General features: G+C 44.0%; 1 long non-coding RNA gene across 2 annotated transcripts in view; it reads right to left on the bottom strand.

Annotated features, from left to right (window-relative positions):
- The window catches only part of LOC101805192 (uncharacterized), an 81,252-nt gene extending 67,228 nt beyond the window's left edge, over positions 1–14,024 (bottom strand). For both annotated transcript variants that reach the window (XR_011803855.1, XR_011803856.1), the window contains exon 1: positions 10,990–14,024. This is a non-coding gene — a long non-coding RNA (uncharacterized lncRNA). The remainder of the gene's footprint in view (positions 1–10,989) is intronic.
- Between the last annotated feature and the right edge of the window lie 5,572 nt (positions 14,025–19,596).

The raw sequence follows: 19,596 nt of genomic DNA, 5'->3' as shown, positions 1-19,596 counted from the left end.
GATGAGGAGGAGGAGGGGTAGAGATCAGACCTACATCTTTTCTTTTGTTGTTCTGTTTTTTCAGGTCATGGCTTAACAGCATCAGAGTTGTTATTATTGCTGCTTTTTCTATTGGTATTATTAATTATAGCTTTTACCCTTGGCCCTAAGAATCCGTAAAGAACACAGACCCTTTTATGCTAGATACTGCAGGTGAGCATGCATGCTGCTGCCCAGAGGTCTCCTCTGCAGCGCTCTGGGCAGAGCACAACGTGTGTCAGCCCAGCAACAAAGGAAGCGGGGGTGCCCCCAGACCTCCCCCCTCCTTACCAGGCCGCTGTCACTGGAAGAGTCTTGCCCCAGCTGCTGGACACTGCCCTACTTTCTTTCAAAGGCAGCCTCCTTCTGGGCACCAGACTGCATCACCAGCACAGAGAGCAAAAACCAGCTCCTGCCTTGAGGTCTGGGGGGTGACACATAGCGGATGATGGCATGGGAGGCTGTGCTGTGCTCCCCATGCATCCTGCCTAAGACTGGGTGTGAAGGTAGGACGTGGTCATAAAATGAGATAGGAGAAGAGAGTGTAATACAGTGGGTTTTGAATGATACCGGAGACTCATAAATCTGATTATCTGCTCGTATTCTCCACACTGGCAAGAAACCCCTTATCACACAAGATTTCTCTTAATGCAGCCTCAAACCTCACAGCCTACACATACAAAATATAAAGGCCATTGCCTTTTTCTCATACTACTTGCATGCTTTTAATATAGGGCACAGGATTTAGTGGAGAATCCCAGCACTGTCCCAGTCCAGTGGAGCTAGGTGTTAAGACCAGTGCAGTCAGTTGGAAAAAAGGGTCCTGCTACTGCCCAGGCTCCAGCAGTGCCTGGGGAAGGCTGTAAAGCGCAAAGGGACCAATGGGGTCCCTCAGGACTAGACACAGTCTCACATTTTAGCAGTGAAATGCTACTAGCACGTGCACCAAATGGAGAACAATAGCAATGAACAAAGCCTTTGTGTTGGCTCCCATTTTAGAGCTGGGTTCGTTCTTTCCATCCCATTCTAACACCATCAGCTGGGATCCTGAGTACCTAATTCTGGTTACTGAAACCATTCCTCAGTATTTTCCAAAAACATACTGTTTTTTTTTGTTTGTTTGTTTTTTTCCCTGCTTTCTTTTTCCCCTGCTGGGAATTTACTAGCAACTTAGGCCCTGGAGAAGCAAAGGTGGCAGGAGGGAATCCTCTGGAAGAGGTAACGGGAGAGTCAGACAAAAAGCTCACAGGAAAGAAAGATAAACTGATGTTAGAGCAGCTCATGTTACCTCACTCAAGATTCAGTTGACCCGTGTGTTATTTTTAAGCATGTTTTGTGAATTAGATACTATTTGCTGCATTTAAGAGATGGAAGAAATGAGGTACATAGCCAACTAAGTCCTTTGTCCAAGATTACAGAAATCTGAGGCAGAACCAGGACTTCAATCCTGATGCTATGTGTGCACATCCTGATAGTACTAATCCCAAGGCAGACTTGTTGAAGTCTTAAGCTTACTTTCAAAAATCATCATATCTGAACTATACTAAGAAATTTGAAGATGCTCTTTGTTCACTGTTTACAGGGAAAATACTCTTGTAACGTGAGCTTACTTCTAAAATGTTTAGTTAAAAAACAAAACCCAACAACAAAAACCACAACCGAAGCCTCCAGACAATAAACGGAGGCTCTGAGGCTCTCACATAACATCGTGATTCCAGAAGCTGGCACTTCACACCAGAGCACACACTTGCTGCATAGTTTGCAAGCTTGCAAAAAAAAAAAATCCTGGCAATGCTGCAGACAGACAAGGCTACCAGAAAAAAGTAGCAGTTCTTCCCTTCCCTTTCCAGTTTGCTTGGGTTTGTGTAGGAAAAATGAAGTAGGAGGAGGGAAGGGGGAAGAAAAGCTATTTTTATTTCCTCAGCCACTTAGCTAAGAAATACATCAGCAAATGCAACTTGGCCCAGGTCTATCGATAGCCATAAAGAGGCTCCTCCTCCTCGCCAGCATTTCTTTCTGCTGGTTTGCTTAGTTTGCACAGGTGAATCTGAAGTACAGTTGCTGCTGAATCCCTGATGAAGCCATTTGATCTCAGCACAGCTCTGATTAAACAAGTGACTGTTTTCAGTCCATCAGTCAATGTCAAATCTCAGACAGAGACAAGCACACTGCGAAACCCCGTGGCTTCAGCCCCGACTCACTGGCCAAGTCCTGAGGATCAGTACGGAGGCGTGTTTCTGGAAGCGGTTTACATCTTGCACAACAAAAGGAGGACAAATGGAAGGAGGAAAATCTCACCGTGCCACTAAGAAACCTGACTTGGAGCTGCCTCACCCCTTACACTCTCAGATTCATTACCAAGATTTGGGAAATAAAGGAACAATTTAATAGGAAGACAAGATGCACTTAAATACACTGAAAAAGAATGGACAAACATAATTAGCACCATGGTAAGAATCATTGCCTCTTCAAAAACATCTCTTTCCTTACCTTCTTGAAACCACTTCCCTCTTTTTGGGCATAAGTCCAGAAGAAGAAAAAGGATATTTTCCCTCCTTCTTTTTGATAAAATAATCCATTTTACTGCTTCAGACAAGCTGTTATTCATCTTGAACCTGTCCATCCCTCCCACTGGGAGCTCCAGATTGATTTACCAGCTAATCCGGTTAGCAGCTCCTGCCAGCCACGGCATTCCAACATCCCCTAATACAAAGCAGAGGAAAAACTGCACATACGTGTGTGTGACAGAGAGCATGTGTATGTTTGTACATGCATGTACATCTGTGTGTTTGGGCCAGAAAATGAGAAAGCAACAAAGAAATTGTTAACTCAGAAGTCCCTTTCTACTTTCAGAGCAGAACTACACTTCCAAGCCGAGGAGCAGAGAAGCTCTAGCAGAAGCTGCTAAATACAGGACAATGATGCTAGCAGCAAAGTAGCACCAACTCTGCAGATCTCCTCCATACCCCCAAGCTTTCTGGTGCTGGTGTGAAAAAAAATCATCTGATAATCCCTGAGATTTCACAAGACAAAATATGGGTGGCCACAACACAGCGTCCTATGAACCCTCATACAGTTTTACCTATATTTGCTGACAGCCCTGGTTCACTCAGCTCTCCAGCCAACTAGCAGTTTCTTTGTCTTTCCCTCAGGTCAGGCAGTTGGTTACATTACAAGAAAAAAAAAAAAAAGTCGCAAAGATCAAAACTGCTATTGCCACATCTGCCACCTATGACTCTGGCAGCAACGTTCAGTGAACAGGGAATAAATGAGGTAAGAAGAAAAAAGAACAGGCTGGTGCTGCCTGAACAGTATCACTGTCCCAGGATTTCTGACTGTACTGCACTTGAGGTTAAAGCCTCACTGGAGTAATACTGCAACATCTGGGGCCGTGCTTCCAAAGAAGCTTCCCTTTTCTAGGAAGACATTTCTGATAGCTCTGCATCCAGATTCCTGTTCCTTGATAGAAGACAAGACTGTTAGAGAGGCTGTGGGAGAAAAGGTGAGTGAGTATTTGGAAGACTAGGTAAGAAGCAGAAGTGTGGGCACACGGAGAGGATGCATGTGCATATACAAGACAGGCCTGAGGATATCTTTGTGAGAAAGCAAGTGGGAGTATGCACCCTTGCTGAGTGTGGAGACATGCCACGCTGTTTGCGCGTTGTTGCAAGCACATGGGATTGTTTGCAAAATGGCTTCAGATCAATGGGTCAACTCTCCAGTTGCTAAGCCCCTGCCACTCTGGGTTCACTATTCTTGTACCACAAGCTGCTGCAGCCGTACCGGGAAGGTACAAGAGCAGAGAGGCACACTAAGTGGGAAATGAGCAAGTGTCACGAAACAAAATCAATAGCCTGGAGCCAAAGCTGTTTCTCTCCCTTTCCTGTCTCTGATTTGTGTGTGTGCATGCCTGTGTGTGTGTGTAACTCCAGGGCTTCTTTACCTCCTCTATTCCCTTCTTTCCCTGCCACTGCAAATGTTGCAGAGCATGATAATGAAAGCTGGTGTCCAAGCCACCAGACAAGCCCATCACTGCAATCAGAACAACTGCACGAGATAGCAGCCTGCGGGCTCATCAAGCTGTCCTGACGCTGGCCAGCCTCATGCACGTGAAGATGCCAATCTCGCCTCTCTCCCATTCCTCCTCCTCCTCTTTGGCAGCCCAGTCTCCTCACCCTCCTCCCGCTGCCACGCTCCCGTCCTCGCCCTCCCCCTCTCCTCCATCCATGCGCAGCACCAGAGGAACGCCAGCCTGGGCCACATCCCAGCCTTGTCTCTTAACGATTCTGATAGGAAATGCCCAGCAGGCTGAATCTTTCCTAGAAAAGCAAGGGGAGGTCGGAAGGCATATGGTTGCTGTCCTCTGAGCTCCGGGTGACAAGGTCTGTGATGCTGCCTCCTTCCCAGGCGGAAAAGGGAAAAAAAGAGAGAGAGAAAGAGAGAAATATCTCCTGCCTGGGCTTTGGGAAATCACAGGCTGCTCCCTGCAGTGAGCAAACCTCTCTGACCCCGTACCACACTGCTGGGCACATATCACACTACCCTGGCATAGCAGAGGCTGGCATTGTCCCAAAATGAGAAGTTAAAAACGCAGAGAGCCTGACATCTCTCAGCTTGTTTGTTTAACACAGTCATGGGGTGCTCCTCTCTTTGCGAGAACAAACATCGGGCTGCCTATCCTCCCTGACCTAGAATCACAAGTTTTGAGGCACATTTGGTACCAAAGGTGAACCTCAAAGAGAGAACAGAAGAATTCCTGTGTCTTTGTGACTTCTATTGTCATTGCTGGCAGATGCTTTGCCCAGTTCCACTCACAGTTACTTAAAATCCTGCTGGAACCAAGAGTTACCTGGCTGTCCAGGCTGTGAGCTGGGCCGAATGTCTAGGCTGTTTGTTATGGCAAGAGCAATGTGATCTCTGGAGAACAAGCTCACCACTACATGGGACAGGGAAGGTGGGCACAGAGCTGGCAATGGGCCACACTCTGCTCAGAGACTTGCTGGACTCTGGACAACCAAATTAAGCAGCTGAAAAGAAGCAGGACAACACTTCTCCCACTTGTTCTATAGAACTTGTTGCAACAACCCCTGTCCTAGTCATCTGTGCCACTGGCACGAAGGGAAGTTAGCAATTTTGCATTTTAACCCTAAGTATAAGTGAGTTTAGGTTATTGCACTGTAGGCCTTCTACAGGGTTGTTTTTCAGCAGCAGCATGTTCTCATAAAACACAGAATGGAACTACACATTTCCCCACTAAACGAGCACAAGGGCTCTTCTTTCATACAAGTGAGTTCTCTCAACATATGAATTCACTGATCTTTCTTATTGAACCTACATAAAGCTTCTTTCCAACATACACCTCACCTTTAATAATCAATATTTCCTTTCCACTTGCTCAGCTTTCAAGGTCGTATGTTGAACAGATTATTCACACTTTTAGGAATCTCCTCTTAGGCTGATGCTACCACTGACATTATGAGGAATTTAAAGCAAAAACACACTGAACCCAGCTTGAGGTTGACTTGCCAATGGAATCTTAGGCCAAAAAAAAAAAAAAAAAAAAGAAGAAAGTGCTGTTTGTCCAAAGTAAAAGGGCAAATAAAATCATTTCCAGGCTTTTAAAGAAGCTATTACATATAGCAAAGTAAAAGAAAGATTACTTGATGACAGTGGCCTTTTAAAATCTTACAGAGAGCAGGAGCACTAAGCAGTTAGCCAAAGGCTATCTATATTCTGCTACTCTTACACGTGCTCCTAGCTCCTGCTTTAGAAAACGTCCTTTCACAGTCATGGCACTGTATTCAGAACACGGAACAATTACCTGTAATCCTACACGCTATCATATCCATTGATTCCATGCAGTAGCTTTTAAAAAATATTTATCTAAATGGGATTCGAGCATGCCGTAATACTAGCCTGCATTTGGAACGCGGTGCTAACTATGAGCAAAATGAAACAGAAGAAAAGTTCAGGAGCTTTTTGCTGTCTTTTCTTTTAAACACAAAATGTCTCCATTATCAAGATGATTTTATCCTAGAAGCAGAGAAATAGATTAGTTACACCAAATGCCAGTGAGCACCATCACCTCTAGGAAGCTGTGGCTAGCCACAGCACTAAACAAGGTATTTGCTGCAGCTGAGCTTGTGCCAGAGTCTCCATACCTGCATAGGGAATGCATTGGTTTGGACAGCGCTGAGTCTAGCAGAAAAACCCAAGAGCTCGCCAAGCACAACAGCCCAGATCTGTGCAGTCTCAGTACAAGACGAACTTCAGATTCAAACATTTCAGCTCTGATATGGAATCAAAAGAGGGCTGTTTCCTGGAAATCATTAAATGAAGCTCACCCCACTTGAAATCTTCAGTGAGATCCTACATCACAACAGGCTGATGCCTCTAAAGACCTCGCTGGATTCCCACCACGATTTGGCCTTAAACCTGAAGTTTCAACACCCCGTTTACCACCCCCACCAGAGTGCTACTCTACCATTAACTACTTTTTTACCTTCAACACCATTTTTACCTTATGACCTGAAAGCGCTCTACCAATATGAGATTTAACAATTCCAGTCATCCCCTGTCTTGGAGGCAACTAAGGCTTCTTGCCCTTCTGTGGCAGACAGATACATTGCTCACAAGGAGTTGACATGAGATGGAGAAGGTCAAACAGTAATGAAGTGGCAGTGGTTTGGAGGAGAACCCAGAAGTCCAGTAGCCCAGACCCCTGTTTAATCTCGTAGACTTCCCTATAACCAGTTTTTATGTTTCAGAAGGAAAAGAAGAGTAACGACTGTGACTTATCAAATGTCTAAACAGAAGCAGGGGGGAAAAAAAGTGTGCTTGGCTGTCTGACTATTACAAAATGGTGAGTACTTCTGCATCCCTTTCTCTTGCCGTGTCACTAAGAATTACAATCTGCCTAAATGCCTAAGCACATTGAGAGCATATAATAATAATTTTAGTGTCAGAAGTCCCTTGGAGATCCAAGCGAGATCTTGTTTCCTAAAGTAGCTCAGGGAGAAGAGACTGTGACTACAATTTGCCCATTCTTTCATCAGCACCACACATTTAGAGTATTTTCATTTCTAGCTGAAGGGGCAGACAGGAGCCACCTGCACAACGCTCCTGATAGTCATGACATGTTTGTGACAACACAGCAAGGGCAAGTGACAATACGCTCTGGCATCACTCCACAACAGAGACTCCTAAGATTTGGAAAGATGAACAAAATTCAAAGCTTCATATACCTGACTGTGTGACCACTGCAGGTCACTGCATCTCCCTTCAGCTTGGCAAGCTCGCGGCTCAGTTCATGCTGAGAGTCTCCCATTTTAATGATTTCTCCATTTTCTGCTCTGCTAGAGTACGATCACATCACTTGCCAAAGAATTTCAGCTCCCCTTACTTTCAGTGGGAAACGCAAGCCCTCTCTGTCCCTACACAAAGCGTACGCTCCCTAGGAGGCCACCAAACGAAGCCTTCGAGCCATGTACAGAGCCTGGCTGCAAGCGTCTTATTTCTGCGCGTTTCCTGGGCCAGGAACGGGTTAAAGCTATCAGGGCAACAACAAAAGCAAAGATCCTGAACATCATTTCATGCAAATGACCTTTCAGTGGCTTCCTGTTCGTTCACTGTGCTCTTGTCTGCCAGGGCCCCGGGGCCTTCAAAACCTGGGGCTAGATTTTAACTCATCTCCCCTTATCTGCTTGACTGACTGTCAGCCTCGCACATCTCCCCGCTTGTGATGAAGGCCTTAATTAGTGCTTGTCTGTTTACCCTTTTCCTATTGCCACCTCTCTTTTCCTCTCCCTCTCGCTATTCTTCTCCTTTCTCTCTCCCATCACCCGCAGGCTTGTTTGCTTAGCTGGGCATCTCTTGTTTACTCAGTAGGGAGGTTATTATATATGTAAATAAAGTAAGCCAAACTCCACAGAAAATAAAAATATATCGCATAAAAGATAATGAAATATCAACACAGAAACATATTCTCACATTCAGAGACATCGTTAGAGCTGGCCTCTCTCTTTTTCCTAACAAACAAAACCATTCTGCTGCCTTCTGAATTCAAAGGCAGTTAGGAAACTGAGCTGCTTCCCCTAAATTCCTTTCCTTGGAGACTTTATTATCATGAAATATGGACAGTGTGTAGTGATCACATCCCATCCACCTGATTTGATGTCTCTGGAGCAGACACCACCTACTTTCAATCAGCCAGTAGCAGCGTGCACTGCCTCACCAGGGCTTCTGCTCTGAGAAAGTATTAAAAAAATGTGAAACCTGCTCAGCTTTTGTATGATGCAAGACCATGGGATGCAGGAAGATCAGGTAGGTCTCTCCTCCTTCAAATTATGTTGGCTACCAATTTGCTGTAAAAATTATCCAAAGAAATCCAAAGTTACAGACAAGAAAGAAGGATTAAAAGTCAGGTTTCTAGTTTTGCCTCTCACATGTTGGTTTTTTTTTTTTTTTGACTTATGTGGCTATCTTAGCGTAGAGGTCTGATTGATACATAACTACAGTCTGAAGACCCTCAGATAAGGTCCCTGTGCTAAGTATGGCAGAGCACACGCACTAAGAAATCACAAACATCTTGAAGATTCCTTGAACAAGCCAAAACACAACATGGAAGGATAAAGCCAATCTCATGCAGCAGTTTACTGCCAGACTCAGAGGCAGAGCCTGCACCTTCTGAATGCCAGGCTAGTTCTTATCCATTGGACCTGACTCTCCTTACTGGCCATGCTGTAAATGACGTGTTAAAACTCGTCTGCTTCCTACAGCTGCTCATCAGTCAGCCCTGGAATGTCTTGTCCTCACGCAGAGCCTCTTTGCCCCATACCCCAGGCTTCAGACATGTCCTCCAGGCTTTCTGTGTGGCACAACAAGAAGCCGTTTGAAAATCCATGTCAAAGATGCCACTCCACTAGGACAGCTTGAAGTTTTACTGTGTCTGCCCCTCTGATGTACCCCTCACAAAACATCTTTCCACAAACAAAATGCTGGGAAGTTTTGATGAAAACAAAGTAAGCCAGTGCCCTTCTGCATACAGGGCAGACACAAAATCAAGAACTTGTGATGTTGAGGGTATGGTGACCACGGTTTCCACGAACTTCCCAATAAGCAGGGAACTAAAGCTAGCCTGGATGGTGAGAATTATATTTTATATCCACTGAAAAAGGGATGCAGCCTGTGTTTCCAAAGTAACATCAGACAGCTGAGGAATCTTACCTGCAGAGCTTCTCTCGACACATTCCTCCCTAATAAAAGCTGCTTCACACCTGTAATACAGCTCATAAAATTTGCTTTGTAGCTAGACGTTTAGTAAAACTTCTGCAAGGCTTACAGGACTGAAGTGTGAACGTGTGTAGGTGTTATGATCAAAAGAGGACTTGTGACTGTTCACTCAAACACACAATGCAGTCTGGAGTCCTGAGCTTTTCGGGTTCTTGCCAGCAGAGTTTCAAGACTTATCAAACCTCACAGGAAATAGCAGAGTTCAGGGGCTGCCAAAGAGCAAAGGACAGAAGAGAACAGTTCTCCCATTAGCAGGTAAAAGCCATTAGCTTGAACAGAATAACACGCTCACGTCATGAGAAAGGGAAAGGGAGAACTGGATGGAGGAAAGCTGGGAAGGAAGCATGATGAAAACTGGGGAGGGAGAGAAAAAAGCAGAACAAAACCTCTTTTTCTCTTTCTGACAGAGGTTTACCAGGATAAAAATCATTCATGTTTCGGAGTAATTCATAAACTATAGCGATGACTGGAATAGGCAGACAGATATAGAGGTTTAAGGCTAGAAAGAAGAGGGAAAGACAGACACACACAGGGAGATGTCAGCATAAAAAAAGAGAAAGGAATGTGGTATTACAAGGATAGATGGAGACGGGGCTGGTGAATGTCCGGAAGACAGTCACAGGCCTGGCCAAACATGTCCTGACCTATACAGCAGTTCAGCTCAATACAGGAGACAGACAGCAGTGCCAGACACCATGCTGGGCAAGGTAAGGCCATCAGTTCAGGCAACACGCTGCTCGCTCCGCTCCCTGCCAGCTGCATACCAGCACTGTTGCTGTTTTCCTGGGACTTACTTGGGATTAGGATCCTCATAAGAGATCCAGTAAAATTCATAACAATAGGGTAGAAATATCAAGGGAAAGAAACTGAGCCAATGTATTTCTTGTGGCAGTTTGTAATAATTCTGGGTTACTTCTTGAAGACTTGACATTTTTACACCTGAACTCAGTGGATCCACTCCCAGCTATGAACGGTTCGTGAATCAGAGACACGAGGTCATTTTTAATTGGGTTGAGAGACATTTCAGGGTCAGTTTGAAAGTATTTGTAAAAGGTGAAATTTTAGAGACTACTTACTCATTACCAGGGTGTGTATGCAGGCACACAATTAACTGCATTTCAGAAGATGATCAGGAGTGCTAGTTGCCTGTTGGGGCCTGAGCTCTAAGATCTCAGTTTGTCTTGATAATATCTTCTAAGACCTGAACGTTGCAAGAGGTTGCGTCACTCCATGGCTTTAAATACTAGTGACACACCAGGTGAGAAACACCACACCTCAATCTCAGCACTCAGTATGAACCAGGGCATTCAATGCAAACAGGAACTTATTTCCCTTTGGCTTCTAAGGTTAAAGGGCTGGAGCCTCCTCAGCCTAAAACCCACGTTCATCAAGACTACCCATGCTCAAAGCACTGACGTCAAAAGAGAAAATAGAGAGTGAGTCCTTAATGCACGTGCCTTTTCTTCAGCCAGGTGCTCAACATACATATGATCCTAAAAGCTGTATCTCAGCACATATGAAACACCAGACTCTATTTTTATAAACACTGAGATCCAGTCTGCATGGCCTGAGAAAAGCTTAGAGAAAAAAAACACAAAAAAAACAAAAAAACAAAACAAAACAAACAAACAAAAAAAAAAACACGAGAAAAAGGCCTGTTCATTCCTCATCTCTGCTCACCTCCCTTAAGAGCGAAGGCAGCTGCTGCGGGCAATCTGAGCGATCGGCAGGAGTCACACAGGAGTTCTTGTGACAGACGAATTATTGCCTGGGCACAATCTCTTGACCTTGGTCAGGGTAACCAGGAATTGCACAAGTAGTCAATAAAGACTGACTCCAAGAGCTGCTTTTACATCTTTCTCCTTCTGAAAAGGTAAAAACGGTCAATTGTCACTAAAACACAGCATACAAAAGCAGCAAACCCAGACTGATGCAGCTAATTAAAAACAGAATTAACAGACATATACATTTACATTATAAACCAAAGCAGTGGTCCTAAACCCCACCATCCTATCTCCTTGACAGATGACAAAATAGCTCAGCCTTTTATTGGGCATCTGCCAATAACTACTACCTCTGAAGCAAACATCGATGACTTTCTGACCACTAAGCCATTTTTAGTTACCAGGTACTGAAATATAGCCCAGGAGCCTGTAATTTCTGAGATGACATGCAGCACTTAATTGTACAGATCGGGGGGCTGTTGTTCCACTCCCTGCCTCCTTCTGTCTGCAAAATGTTCACCAGAAATTAAAAACAAAACAAAACAAAAACTCCACCAAAATTTTCATAAATGACACTTGGGAGTATTAGTTGAAGAGCTAGAAATTGGTTGCCAAGTAAACCCCAGAAGATGCTTGTTTAAGTGCAAGCTTAGACCTTTATCTTTAATTCCTTCAGTGCTCTTGGATGCAATCCATTTAATCCTTCCAGAATACTGCTTCTTGACACCTCAGTGTCTCACCTTTATTATCAGAAAAGAGTAATAAAGCTGCAGTGGTAACTATTGCCAGTGTCTGCTGGAAAAGAAGAAAGATGAACCAAAAGAATATTTAGCTGCTCTGAAGTTTTCCTTTTCTCTTTGACTGCTTCCCTTCCTCTTGCAGAGATCTGAAAGATGCCCGTTAACCCTCAATAAACCTCCTTCTACTTCAAATGCTCAAGGAGTTTAGGGTCATTTTTGTTCTTTCAAATGTATTCCTATGTTATATTCCTTACGTTAGTAAGTATTCCAGACCTAGATCTCTAGGTCTATCTATCTAGATCTCTAGGTCTCTATTCACGTAGCATTTCTGGTAGAACCTTGGTGAGTAACTTTTTTCACTTTCATTTTTCATTTTTCTTTTACAGCTAACATTTTTGATGTTTTCTGTATTGAATGTTCTGGTTTCTCCTACGCATTAGGAATACACCTAACCACAACCATAGTCTCTTAGAAGTGCTTGGGCATGCTTTGCATCTCTCATCTCTACTATGTTTGGTCTAATTATTTCTATTCAAGTGTTAAGAACCTTTACTTGTTTGGGAAACTGACCTACTAGTAATTTCCACACGATGAGTACACATAATACTTTTTCTTAAGAACTAAAGTACAGTTTTTGATGTAATATTTTATTTCCTACCATATTCCCTCTTCAAAGAAAAGAAGGGATAAATCTAACCCCCAAAGCCTCAGAATGCTCAAATTTCACAGATTTAACTACTGTTCAAAAATCTTCTCCTTCTCAACACCCAGCACCAGAAATCTTGACAGAAGGCCTAATCCTTCCCCAGAGGTGGGACATCTGCAATTAATGCTCATCAGGGCAAATGAAAGAGGATGGAGTCATTGGAAAATGCACCACTGTGAACTTCTACTGATGTCTGACATCCATGGAGCACTCCACCAACATACGTCCAACAAGCTTTGCAGCACTCCTGCCAAGTACAGAGCACCACTGCCCAATCTTCTCTGGGAGGAGAGAAATGGCAAAAGAAACAGATGAGTCCATGATTTGGCCAGGAATAAAACGTATATCTACCAGCGCTCAATTCCAACACCTCCACTGCAGTGTCATGCTAGGGATGACATTCCAGCATGCATTAACCTCCTGGCTTCTGCCCAGCAAGCTACACAACAAAAGATAAACCTCACATGTTATTGCTGGGAATGACTGAGAGCAGAGTGGCTGAAGAGAGCAGAGGATCTAAACAAGCACATTGCTACAGTCTACACTCATCTTCCACTGCTCAAAAAGACAGCAACGTACAGATGGCTCCAGCTGTATCTATATTTTGCTCCTATAACAAAAAGAACAAAAAAAAACATGAAAAAAATATGGGTAAATAAAGGCAAAATAGTCTGGACAGTGCTGGAGGCAGATTACATTAAAAAAAAAGGTTTAACCAGTCACAGTTAGGGTGGCGGTGAAGTCTTTGGCATCTTGTAACACCCTGAAAATCCATTACACTTCTCTTGTTGTGAGTTATCAGAAACACTTTCAGAGCAGTAAGCCATGGCACCAAAGCAGCACTGACGGGTCCCTCTGACTCCTCAAATGACCTCAAAATCCCTTGAGTCAATTCTGCTGATCCACAAATCTGAACAAACGAACGTAGATAATTGTGAGGTAGCTTCACTTGCACTCCTAGCTAGCAGGATGGAAACCTCTCCCTTCTAAAGTCCTTTAGACACACCAGAATGGGACTGTACCCCAGTTAACAAACCCCACTGCTCAGCAGGAAACACTGGGTCATGTACGGGCCCATGGTAAATACCAAGTATTTTATACGTAATGTCATGTAGGTCCTCTTATCTAACTGTTCTAAAATACACTGAAAGATTAAACTGTGTATCCACAGTTAAAATGATCTCAGAGCACACCTTGATTAAAGCTGGTCTGCAAACAGTTTCTGTACAAAGTTTCATAATGACAGAAATACTCCCTAACTGTAATGAACCATAACAAGAAACTGAAAATTCAGAATTACCCTAAACCAGTAATGCTGGGGGAACAAAAGCTCGTTTAGTACAGGTTCAAGCTCCTGCTTTCATAGCAACAATTATATTTTTATTGGATTTAATATTTATTTAATTCTTTAGTACATAAGAAAGAAAGACGTACAGCTCAGTTAATATTTTGCCATGTCATAAAAAAACTGAAATGGAATTACTTTCAGCAGATAATGTTTCAACACTGTCAATATTTACATTTTGCTACTTGTAAAAACGAAGGATTTAGGTAGTTCCTGCTGAGCTATCTGACTGAAGCTGACTGCTCCCCAGAACCTCCTGGTGTTCAGAGAACTGCACTTCCACCAACAACTTGGCTCACTGGACTTTTTTTCCCCCAAACACTTTTTACTAGGGCAAACGCTTTTTTCTTCCATCTCCTCTCCTCTCTCACACAGGAGTTGCTCCAAAGGGCGCCTGCAGTCAAGATGCTGAGATTGTTTTGTTTCTGCTTTCATGCCAACCTTGCTGATGCCATTACCTTGGCTTTGGAAATGGAGCATGGGCACGCAGCCAGCTGGCACCGCTTCAGCAGCGTTTTCCTTTCTGGAGCTTGGCATGTACCACACCAAAAAGACACTCTCCTCGATGGGTTGTGCAACACTTTGTGGGAAAAAGCAAATTAGTTGACAATGTCCCTTTCATGTTTGCAATGGCTCATGCTAGAAAATGAATTAAATATTTTCTTCCTGCCACGTGCAACCAAGAATCACAAACTGCCTGCTCCCTTTATGGTTTTGGTTGGCGATGAAGGGAAGATTTGTTTTTCCTTTAATTATTACTTTTTGATAAAAAAGAACCAACCAATGAAACAAAAACCAGAAATAGCAATAAACCAGCAAGAACAGCATATACTGAGAGAGCAGGAGAGAAATGATCCTGGGGACAGGAGCCTCCATCCACATAGACTATAACTCACTGCTAGGTAAAAGTCAGTGTAATACTTAATCCCTGCTTGGAGGTCAGCGGTGAGGGCAAAGCGAGCATAGGGAATTGCTTCTCCTCCACATGGGCTAAATTCACTTATGAAGAATAATAGCTACACCAGCACAGAATACATCCCTGCCTCTCTAAACAGCTCCCCAAGTCATGCTGGCTCCTCTGTTGAAGCTGTCCTAGCGCATGTTACCTCCCATTCCAATCAATAACAGTGATAATCTTCCATCAGACAAGCTTCTTTAGGTATTGGCAATTAAATCAGTGGACCTGTTTCATGCTGGCTTCTTAAATCTATCGGAGAATGACTTTTCTCTTTTAACTGTCACAGCCAGAACTGAACAAGTGGCAGAGACGAGAACTTCTGCAGCCTGTGCCATGGACAAAGGGACACCCATCTCCTTTCTGAACTGAACTTTTCAGTTGGAAACCCGCTACTGGAACACACATCTCAAGCTGTAGAGAAAAACATAGAAAAGAGATATAACGTTCAAATCCTCATTATCTGTTCTTTATCTTACAGCTCTTTGACTTGCCCTATTACTGGGATTATTGCTGCTGCTTTGAATTTTCTTGAGCACAAGCCACTATCTTTTGCCATCTATCCTACAGACACCTGCCAAGACAGAAGCTCCAGAGGAAGAAGCGAGGAGACGCTGATGTGAACATGACCTTTCCTGTTTCTACCTCGAGTTACGTTACACTGCATCTTTGGCACAAGCCCCAGTTAAACATGCTTTTATTTCCCTACAGCTAGCATCATTTCAAAATCAGACGGCCTAAAACAGCAACTGAAGAACAACCCTCAGACAGTGCAAAGACGGGCACACTCCCTAACAGAGGAATTGTCCTATACAGGTTGGAATCTGTTCGGTGTTAGGCTCTTCTGGGTTTATTTTAGTGCTGCCCCTCACCCCACCATCCTCCTCCTGCTGGGCTCCAGGCAAAGGTAACAGAGGAGGAGGGAAGGCTGTGATGAGGGAGTATCAGTGGAGGAAGCGGTACCAGGAATTTTACTCTGCCGGGCGCGATGCACTTGAGTGCAGCTGACAAACCCAACTGCAGGAGACTCCCTTTGATGCTCTCTCCCATTACTGCATCACTCCCTAGAGCAGCAAGTGCCCTATATCTGCAGAGAGCTACAAGCCAGAGGTTTCTGAACACAATGCCAGAGTTACTCAGGAAGAAGAACAACAAAAAAGTCTGACAATGAGAACAGACTCAAAGAGGGCATTTCAAAAATTACACACAAGCAGCCATTTACTGTACTCATGGAAAAGCCCAGCCAGTCTGGTGCTGCAAACCTAAAAAAGCCAAGAGAAGTGAAACCAGATGGTATAAATGTGGGGCTTCATGCCTGTTACCACCACCGTGAACAGGCTGGCATGACCCAAAGCTCTTGCTGTGGCTGAAGCCACGGCTAGCTTTTGGCTCACAAGTTGCCTGCTGCCTCTTGTTTCCAGATAGCTGATCTATATGGTATAAAACCACTGAGGACATGGCTGAATAATAAAAGGAATAATAAAGACAAAAGGAAAAATGCCAAAGGAAAAACAGGAAGAGATCAGGGGTAAGAGGCCACAGCCACCAATGGAGGAATTGCGCATGGGGGAGCTGTCAGATGTACCTAAATCTAGGATAACTCTCTTAATTCCCACTAAGAGGAGTCATACAACTCCCAGGTGATTTTCTAAACCTCCAATTTACTGGAGAAATATTTAATTGACTAGCAGCTACTGGAATACAAGAGACAGAAAATATAAAGAAACTGTGTTATGCACTCTGTCAATAATAAAATCCATAACAAATGTTTTTCACGTCACCCTTCAGCATGTAGCCAGTGACTGTGTTTAGGAATAAATGAATAATTTCTCAGGTGACTTTGATGTAAATTGATCAAATTAAATAATAATTTCATGTTGACTGAATTGACTTAACCATAGAGGTTCTGGTCCAGAGAGCTACTACTGGGCCAGGGCAGTTGCTCAGCATCTGTCGGGATCTGGCTTTACCTTACCTGTTTCATTACCTTGCAAAGCTAGTACCATGATCCATTAAACACGCTCCCTTAAAACATGGGTTAAATAAGCAGCTGCCAGTTTTTGGCACTCTGTCTCTTACTTAACATTTGTCTTTTAACCTTATCCACTGAGATCATTTCCTACAAAGCTGCAATGATTTCGATTTTGATGCTCAACTAGATTTTCATGCTTCCATGTTCATTGTCTAGAATAAGTACAGGAGGTAGCAATGAGAAAGAACAGAAAAAACAAATGTGTAAACTTCCAGAAATGTTCTGGGTGATGAGACATGATGCAAGACACTTCTCATTACCCACTTCCAGCTTGCAAATGCAAATTAACATCACCTGAGTCCATTTCACATTCGGAGGAGGTAGCTAGTCTATCCACCAGCCCACCAGAGCAACATGGGAGACATCAGGACACCATCACAAACACCATGCTCATCTCCAAACAAGGTAAGTTCCTAATTCATGCTTTCGCTTGGGAGATCTGCCTGTCCAAGCCTCAAGAGAATACCTGTACTTTCCTCATTTTTTAATCAAAAGGAGTGTTCTGAGTGCTCAGTCTATTGGTAATTATCAGTCATGGCCACCTTCAGCCATAACTGGGGGGCCATCTCCTGCCCAGGGAGCAGAGGGTCTGTAACACAGCCAGCATTATTCTAACTGCATGGGGGTGGCACTTCCCTGTGCTTCAAATTGCTGTGATCAAAGCTTCTGCACCACTGACACACAGGAGGGCTTCTGTAGGCTGCTTGCACTGCCTGTCCTAAAAAGGTCTGAATTTCACTGCAGGACTCCAACCCCAGCAGCAGGGAGGTGTAAGTCTGCAAATTCATCCTAGGACTCGAGTGTTTGCTCAGCACTGTAAGTCTAGGTCAAACACAGAGCAAAACTGCCTGCCGCCTCATTTAAATATTCAGTGAACACAGCAAAGATTAACATTTCCTCTCCTGAATATCTAAATATTTGCCCACAATCCCCCTGCTAATGAGCAAAGACAAGTGCTGGTAAGTGGCAAGCAGCATTAAGCCTAGAGTCAATCAAATGAGCCCAACAGGCCCTTCAGCACCACCACAAGGCCCAAGCGAGCTAAATTCAAAGCTGGTGGCTTGCAAATGGCCCTTCTCTCCCGCTAACTCTCCCCCCACCATACATCCACACACATTCCTCCCTCTTTCCTCTCCACCCCCTTTTCCGCTCCATAACCCACTCGGGGGCATAAAAAACTGGTACTGAGAAACCTGCCAACTGCTTTAGACTTTGGAACACAGGCTCTGCTCTTGTCAGCTCAGAGCCTTCCACACAATGGAAAACATTACACATTTCACTAGCTAACGACCACGCTGCTCATTTACATGTCGTAGGCAAATACTAACAAGGTCGCAGCCAGAAAAGTGCGGTCAGGAGCTGCTACTGCTCCTGGCAAGGGGTTAGTGCCTGGAAAAGGGCTGCACGGGAAGCTCTTTAAACACCTTGGAACATGTGCTAAGCTGCTGAAGTATGAGGTGTGGTGACAGCAAGGTGTTGAAACAGCACTTTTAAAAGCTGCCAGTCATCATTAACACATCTCCGCAGAGCATTGGCAGCCAAGTCAAAGCCAACACCTAGAGCATCTTCTTGAAGGGTGGGTGGGGAGAACGGAAGAGGAAAGGGAGCAGGTGTGGGGAAGACAAAGGAAGCACACACAAATCATGCAGAGGGGTTTTTCCCTCTTGCTATCGTGCTCAGAGATTCCCATCCTTGTTCACAAAGAGGTAATACAGATTGCTGCTCTTCATCAGCTCCTGCGTCATTTGTCTGGGCAACCCACGAGGGAAATCCTGAGCTACCCCTCCCTGCTTCTCCCTCTGAGAGCTTCTGACACTTTAGGGATCAGGTGGTCCAGTTCTGGTTTTGTGAAGCCCCTACCCCAAGGCTAGGGGCAGCACGATTAACCAAAAGCTGCTGAGACGCCTGCAGAGAGCTGTTGGCTTGAGCAGCAAGGCTACTGGCAGAAACTTCTCTGTGCCATGGAGGAGAAAGGTCCATGAGCACAGGAGAGCCCAAGAGCAGCTGCTAGCTGGAGATGCGGGGTAACAGCAGTGTTCACACCTCCTGCTCTCCTACTGCTCCTAGGTCCCCTGCAAAGAGACACAACCCAAATTGTCACACTTGCCACTTTTTTGTTCAACAGAGTTTGTCCTTTTTTTTTTTTCCTTTTGACAAATTTTTGACCAATTTCCAGTTACACGCTTCCTGAATTAATTTCAACTTTACAGGAAATTCTCCCTTATCTCTGACTTTATATATCCAACCACTTTACAGAAGAGTCAAGCCACCAGTAGAAATGGGCAGAACTGCATCAGCCGTGATGTTTTTCCTAGTACAAACACTAAGAAACAAACAAAAAGAAACCTAAAAACAATAAACAATAAAGTTTCTAACACTACAAAGTAGCTAGATACGAAAACGTGCGTGAATTAAAAGCAAACAGACATAACGAAATATAATTCTATGTTCTAAGAGTCTAAAACTATCATGCATCAAAATCTTAAATATTTATTTGAAATTATGCACCCTACTTATTCCATATTCTAAACCTGTGCAGCAGAGAGGCTGTAATTGTAATGGATTTAATAAAAGCTATCATATTCCATAATTCAGCAGGACGGAATATGCATAGCCCCTAGATGTGACTAAGAATAGCTAAGTTTCTTCTTGTTGGTGATTGTTCTAAAAACTAAAAGAAAAAAAAAAATCCATCTCTCTCCTGCTCCTTTTGCTCCCTCAAGTACTCAAGAAGCCCCATGCCCCACTGCTGGGCAGAATGCTCTGTTCCCCTCTCTTTAATGAG

The sequence above is a fragment of the Anas platyrhynchos genome, chromosome 16 (assembly GCF_047663525.1).
Source record: "Anas platyrhynchos isolate ZD024472 breed Pekin duck chromosome 16, IASCAAS_PekinDuck_T2T, whole genome shotgun sequence".
Lineage (NCBI taxonomy): Eukaryota > Metazoa > Chordata > Aves > Anseriformes > Anatidae > Anas > Anas platyrhynchos.
Note: the sequence above shows the minus strand (reverse complement) of the source record. Positions and strands in the feature narration are given on the sequence as shown.